Below are 7,639 nucleotides of genomic sequence, written 5' to 3'. Positions count from 1 at the left end.
ATTTAACGGTTGTTAACTATAGTTTACGGTTTGTAAATTATAGCTTACAGTCGATAAACCTAGTTTATCAATTGTGAAACTAGGTTTATCTCATTTTTGTGAATTTGGCGTGCCATATGAAACATATATTATCGCGTTAACTACTAAGTATATGGTTTACAGATGTAAAATATAGATTAACGTTGTAAACTATAGTTTACAATCCATAAACTATAGTTTACAACCGATAAACATAGTTTATCGATTGTGAAATATGTTTTAGCTCATTTTTGTGAATTTGGCGTGCAATAGCTTTATACCCATGATCTTCCTTTCTTCCCTTCATGAGGAGCTTTACTGACAACTTCGTCAAAGTGGCACGCACTGCTGAAGTCTAAACCGCCGTTTCTTAAGTTTCTTTTGTTTTTATGTGGCTCAGCTTGGTTGTCTTGCTTGTGAGATTATCTTAATTAACTTGCTAAAAGATGTCTTGGCATGGCTTATACACTGAAACGATTCATGTAGCTGTGGATTGACTGCTCTCACAAGCAGCTGCTTCCTACGTATACTGCCCCTGGGTTTGCCATTTTACAGCTTTTAATTTTGTTTTAAAAATCAACTATGATCAATTTTTGGTAATGTAAAGAAGAAGTTCCCTATTGAATGTCTTAAGTGGCTAAAAAGTTAAACTAATTATATTGTCTGGAAAGAATAGGTACCGGTGAACTTGATTTTTAAAAATTATTTTAGAAACAAAATAAGCCTTTTGATGATCTGTGTAATTTTACTGTAATTCATCATAAAGAATAGGTTTAGATACAAACGATCTGATTTTTTTTAAAGTGTCTACTTCAATGTAATTGATCAACAGATTGCGTTGTCACTAAATTAAAGGATTCGTGTAAAAATTTCACAGATAACAGGATACAATCAGTTAAATGTCTGCAACATATGGTAGATAGCATTGTACAGCATTTATCTATATAAGTTCAACTTTCTGATTAATATTGCACAACAATATCCGACAAATATAAACCACAGAGTAAGTAATATTTTAAATGTAATAATTGAATTTCCGACAAATTAATTTTTATATTCGTACTTTTGCAAATTGTTATCTGTAACAATAGTGTAGAGTGTAAACTGTTCATGAAATGATATCTCTATCCTGCATTCATTTATACTAGTATAATGGTAAATTTCAATTCCTTGTAACATGAAATTGAGATTCTATTTAAGTTCATTTAGGAGTTTAACAGAGTAATGCTTTTAGGGGTTTCTTTATCCAAATACAGTGGCAGTGTCAATATCAATGTTTAGCTACTCAAGTATTAGAATCCCCAAAATTCCTCCGACCATAAATAGGAAAAAAAAAAAAAAAAAAAAAAGGAGATGCACATTGGCAATATGGAATATATTCTGTAAAATATTCAGTATAAGGATATGAGATGCATGTGTGCTGCCTTTAATTTTCCATGTACGTTTTCTTTATAAATATGTGAAATACCAAAATACCTCTTTAGTGGAAACGTACATAGGTGGTGCAAAATAGCTCACTGTAATTAAGGTTCAGTGAATTTTATTTATACACGTAAATTGAATTTCAGTGATTTTAAATGGGTATCCATCTCTTATCCGCATCGCTGAAAAAAAATCATCGAGTCTTTAATTTACAGATCCTAGCTCAATTAAACTTATTGTCTTTGCCATAGGATTTCCCATAGAAAAAACACTTACGAACCCCGCCATACTAGCTATAAAATTGGGAGAATCATAACTTAAATTACCGACAGCCCCTTCTATATTACTGAATACTTTCTCTGTGTTCTGAGTCACGAAGACCTTGTTCCTTAAAAGCAAAAGAAATGTTATATATGCAACGATCATTTTAATGGAGGTTCATACAATGTACATGTACACAAACGCGCAATATTCAATTTATTTCAATGGCAAAGACCACTACACAATAAAACCGTAAGTACAAATTTCAAATATGTTATTGTATGTTTCAATATCTGTATCTTTGATATTTACAAATATTTAAGGACCCTTCTGACAGCATGAAGGCGAACAACGTCATTCTCGCTTTCTTGGTGGCCTTTTTGTTTTCAACTGTTTCTTGCACCTGTCCAAGTCGTTGCTACACCGCCAGTTCTACATGTATCAACAACTGCTACAACACCATATCAAATATCATCAACAACATCGGTAAACGTGACGTCAATGATGCCAAACTGCGTCAAAGAAGATCAAGTTGTTATGACATGTGTCAAGCCATGTACAAAGCCTGCTGTGGAACAAACTAAAGGAACTGAAATTTTGCCATTATTGTAGTGGTCTTTTGGTCATTACATTGTCTAAGAGCTATTTTAAAGTTTTTATCAAAACATAAGTTTATGTATGATGGGTTGAGTTTTATTTCTGGTTTTCAATACTAGTATGTCTATTAGTGAAACGACGAATAGATTATTATTGAAAGTCAAATCAACAGAAAGAATTTATAAAGAGAACCAAACATTTGGTCATAACACTGGTTTGACTAATGATAGGATCAAGTAACGAAATGTAGTTTTCTTACAGAATTGAAAGCATAGCTTTATAGAATGCTTTTTCCAGGTACTCCGTACATTGCGTTTTTAAACAATACCAGACTAGAAGGACGATCTATATGCAGCAATTATCATTATATATTTCCATTTCTAATTTTTCTCTCTGTGATAACTCTTTGAAAGTTAGCGGATTTAATTTCTTGATAATTCTACCAGAATGTAAATTAGGCAGGTCAATAGGTCAGGAGCTAAAAGGCCTAATATGCATGCATATCTCGTGCGCAACTGTCTCTGAGTCTGACGCTATGGAGGCCAAATATGTATGAAAATCTCGTGCGGCTGCCGTTGTGTTTGACGTCAGTGGGCGAGGATTATTGAAATTGGGAAGGGAGTCCTCGTGTAATTTAACTCTATGTCTGCATTTTTAAAGTCTAAATCTACAATTTTATTTCACAATGAAATGGAAATATAAGGAATCACTGTCTAGTTAGTATAGTATGCCAGGGACATCAACAATAATGGGAAACATGGGATAATTTCTGCATAACGGGCGAAGCCCGTTATGCAAATTATCCCATGTTTCCCACTATTGTTGATGCCCTGGCATACTATGCTAACTAGACAGTGATTCCTTAATAAAACATTATTCCTTGAAGATTTATGCATGTTTTCTCAAATGATGACCAACAAGAGTTGCTCACTATTTCAGTCATCTTTTTGTCCTTTTTAAAAAAATTGTATCTCTCAATTTATTCGATACGCAAGAGCATGCTCTACGTTTAAAGGATTTCTAAAACGAAGACAAGCAAGTTGATGAAACAAGAATATCAACATTCTCGTTTAAATTGGATCAGAATAAATCACATAGTGATATTGGAACCTTCTAATCGGACTATATCTTAGCCACTGTCCTATTTTAACGATTCGGTGGGATGGATACACCTTTCGGTTTTCAATAACAAAACATGACCTTGACCATTCTTTCTATAATTTTAGAGTAACCTGTCTCGAATTCCTATCAGCAAATGAAAAATAAAATTGTGATCAAATTATGAATAGCGAAACAAATAGAATATAACAGAACATTTCTTACTCTGATTGAATATTGCACTCAAATACCGCGGAATAAGGATTGCATTTCCTGTTTATCTCAGTAATTCTTTATCAGTAACGAAGTGCGGAATATCCTAAAGATAATATGTATGACGAATTTTAATGTCGCAATGATCCCTCTTAAATAGTATATAAGCACGTCCTTTTAAACTCTATATTCACTCTGAAGACAGGAGAGAAAATTCATAAACAGATATTCAAAGGTAAAGACAGTTGTTTGCAAATCAATCATATTTAGAGTATGTTAAAAATTACATATAAATTAAAACAACCAAACAGCTTAAATTAGGCAACAATCAGGCATTTGATATAAGAAAAAGTCCTGCATAAAATAAGTTTTTGTTAACGTAATGCAAAGATATGAATCGAAAAAATGAGGGTGTTTTTAAAGCAATGTGAGCTGCAAATTCGAAGTCGGAATTTTTGTTGCAAAATTGTAATTATGACTATTTCATTGACAGCAAAAATAACATTTATAAACTTCTGTTGTTCATATTTGTGATGGATGAACTACCGGTATTTATAAACTTTGATTGAAGCAAAATTACATTATTGTCATCCTGTACAATATTGACTTCTTATATAATACTACACATTACCCTGTTCAGAAGTCTTACTTCTGAAAAAAAAACTTTGTTTTTGTCTAATTGATCATAAATGTTTAAATTACAAGCAACTGTTTCATAATAGCACGTTTTAACAGCAAATAAAATTATTAAAAATACAGCTCATATTGCTTTAAGGATATTATATACTCGAAGTATCAAGTACATAATATTTTGAAGAATACTCATATAAATTTTACTGTAATACAAGAATTTGTGGACTTGAAATGTTTTCAATTTATTGCTAGTCCATTTAACTAACTCTTTTATTATTGATAACTAATATCTTGAATTCATTGATCAAGGGAAATAAGGATTTGGGAGGTTCCGCAGAATCATTTTTTTTTCATTCATATTTAGAGCCCAATTTGATTTATTCATATATATTTTAACATTCCCACTTTGTTTTTACAGTTTCAATTATACCCATCCGACACTATGAACAAATCAAATTTCGTTCATCTGTTTCTGGCTGCTTCCATTTTTACCATTGTTCTATCAACGGAGTCCACCTGTCCCAGTCGTTGCTACACCACCAGTTCTACGTGTATCAACAACTGCTACAACACCATATCAAATATCATCAACAACATCGGTAAACGTGACGTCAATGATGCCAAACTGCGTCAAAGAAGATACAGTTGTTATGATATGTGTCAAGCCATGTACAAAGCCTGCTGTGGAACAAGCTAAAATTCTTGATATGGACTAGGAGCCATTTTGTTCAACAAATTTTCTGTCCAATGTTTTAAAATATATCACAAACAAATCAAATGTAAGTTCTTATTTTGTAAATAAAATGAAGAATAATTATGATAAGGGGGAAAACAAGGTTCGTAGACTGATTAAAATCAAACCTTCCACTAGCCAAATTATATGATGGTCACACGATCACCAAAATAAAAGGAGCTTGTGGAAGGTTTTATTTTAATAAGATTGATAAACTTTGATCAATCTCAATACCGCTTGTTTGAAGAGGGAATATACACGGGCTCAAGGAAATTCCAGAGGCGGGATCAGATGCATAGGAGAAGGGAAGATAACACAAAACCTTGTCTATTACCAACAGCTTCTTATGAAAATTATTTTAAATAAGATAATACAGTACACTGTACCTATTTATTGTCTAAGTTTGACTGTTTTAGACTCCGCAACCTTAGATAATGTTTAATTATTTGGTTAAATAAGGACGTAAGATTCGCCACTCATTCCAATATACGGTATATATGGTACAAAAAAAACGTTGTTGCTATGTTTACTTAACTTTGTGTGGATTTTTTTCAAAACACTTTTTGTCAAATTAATGGTTCAAGTTTTCATACCAGATGCCATTGTTTTCATACTGAATTGTCTGATGGTATTTTCGTTATCTTGATCATGTCAAGGAGCACATGACAGGATTGACCTGTTAACAGGGGAGTTTTCTCCTCCATGACATCTGCTTCAACTTTTAATGTTTAAGAGGTCTCTGTTTGCTCTGCTTCTATTTAATCCATATTAATAATGATAATAATCCATATTTCATCATAAAATACATAAGGACCCTCTCTACACCAGTGTAAAATTTGTTTTGGACATTGAGAAAAATGTATTCTATAAAGGTGTTAATATTGAGCTTATAGATTTAATTTTCAATATATGGTATACGTGGCATTTGCCCCAAGAAAAAATAATCAAGCACAACACAGTATCAGTTAATTGAAATCACTGTTGTTTACTTCCAAGGAGAAAATACATGTAAATAACACGTTCAATTTATTTATCTGGGACTTTTGAAATGCTAAGAATACTTGAATTGATTACATATTGTGTAATATACTGTGAATTTAATTTTTTTAAGATTAAGATCTAGTGACATATCACTCTAACTGCAGAGAAATACTTTAGAATCAAAAGTCCCTAGTGTGCAGTGTAGAGAGGGTTCTTACGCAAATAAGTCTAATGAAAGATTTCTGATGAAATATATAATATTGTGCCTTCATTACGTAAGAATTATGCAGAAATGCCAATCGCATGGTGTGTAAATTTGTAAACGAGGGAAAGAAATCCTCTAAAATAACAACGAGGTTATAAATGGCCTGATATTGTGGTCATTGACAAATGTCATAAAACATTGTAAATATCACATGGTTCAAAATATTCAAAAGAATATTCTTGTGATATATATGAAAGCCCAACCCCCTAACCATTAAAATGTTGTGACCAATGTTAAAGTATTTTTTAAAATGTTGTTCATACTCCAAGGTCAAAGGGTCAAATTAAAGGTGCAAGGTTATGTCCAAGGATACAGCCGTGACAATGTTTCAATCTTGGAAAAAAGGAAAATACTTGTGTATATTATCAAGACAATGAAAAATATTTACTGTGCAGTCAAAGTGTTCATTTGGTGTTGCGTATGTACAAGTATGGAGATAACAAAGAATAATTAAGCTCAAAAGTCCGTTAAATATTACAAAATTGGAGCAGAGCAGACACGGACATCTAAATCATCTGAGGTGGGATCAGGTGCCATGGAGGAGTGAGCATCCCCTGCCGACCGGTTACACCCGCCGTGAGCTCGTTGTCATGATCGGGAAACACCGTAAATATCCGTTGACAATTCAGTGTGTAAATAATGGCCTAAGAATATCTATGAAAAATGTAAGTCACATTTGATTTCATTGTAAATGTTATTTGCTGACAAGTTCATTGTAGAACTTACGAATTGATGACTTTAAACGAGACTGCTGATATTCTTGTTTCAGCGTCTTATTTGTCAATAATTTACCACATTTTAGAAATTGATACACGTACGTTGTGCATGCTCCTGCGTATCGAATAAAGTGAGAAATCTAAACCCCGTATGCAGGTGAGGAAGGTATCTTGCTGAATAAGTAAGGGAAGTTGAAAAGCTTGAGTCATCACATTTATCACAAATCTTGGTTGTAAGATTGTCATTAACGTCTTTTTCAGGTAAAATATGTAAACATGAAACATATGGTACATGTAAATATAGGCATTTAATTAAGGTGCTAATGAATAGAATAATAAGCTAGCATATTATTTTTTATTCAAAAATTTGTTCTAAGACAAATTTTACTTGACCTAACACAATTAATTCAGTAATGATAAGGTTGATTGCAAATATTTATTTCTCATTAAGTGTAAATAAATCAATAAAACGGTAAAAGAGCATATGTTTATAATTATTAAAATAATTAGGATTCAAATCAATAAAAAATTATTGAAGGTTATCCTCTGGTTCCTTTTTTTAAAAACATTGTTCATTTATACAAAAAGAAATCAATTGCTGAGATCTCGTATATACAATATATATAAAAGAGGGCCTTGAATTGCTACCGACCAAAAATGTGCTTCTTTTTCAATATCACCATATTTCTGCACTTTCTTGTC

General features: G+C 32.2%; 1 long non-coding RNA gene across 1 annotated transcript; it reads left to right on the top strand.

Moving 5' to 3' along the window:
* The first annotated feature begins 912 nt into the window (after nt 1-912).
* Nucleotides 913-2,165, top strand: LOC134251161 (uncharacterized). Its single transcript, XR_009988679.1, has 2 exons — nt 913-1,021; nt 2,025-2,165. It is a non-coding gene; the product is annotated as an uncharacterized LOC134251161 (long non-coding RNA).
* Nucleotides 2,166-7,639: the final 5,474 nt, after the last annotated feature.

The sequence above is a fragment of the Saccostrea cucullata genome, unplaced genomic scaffold, assembly GCF_032062105.1.
Source record: "Saccostrea cucullata isolate Sc308-1 unplaced genomic scaffold, CSIRO_AGI_Scuc_v1 ctg84, whole genome shotgun sequence".
Lineage (NCBI taxonomy): Eukaryota > Metazoa > Mollusca > Bivalvia > Ostreida > Ostreidae > Saccostrea > Saccostrea cuccullata.
This window is presented reverse-complemented; position numbering and strand designations above follow the sequence as displayed.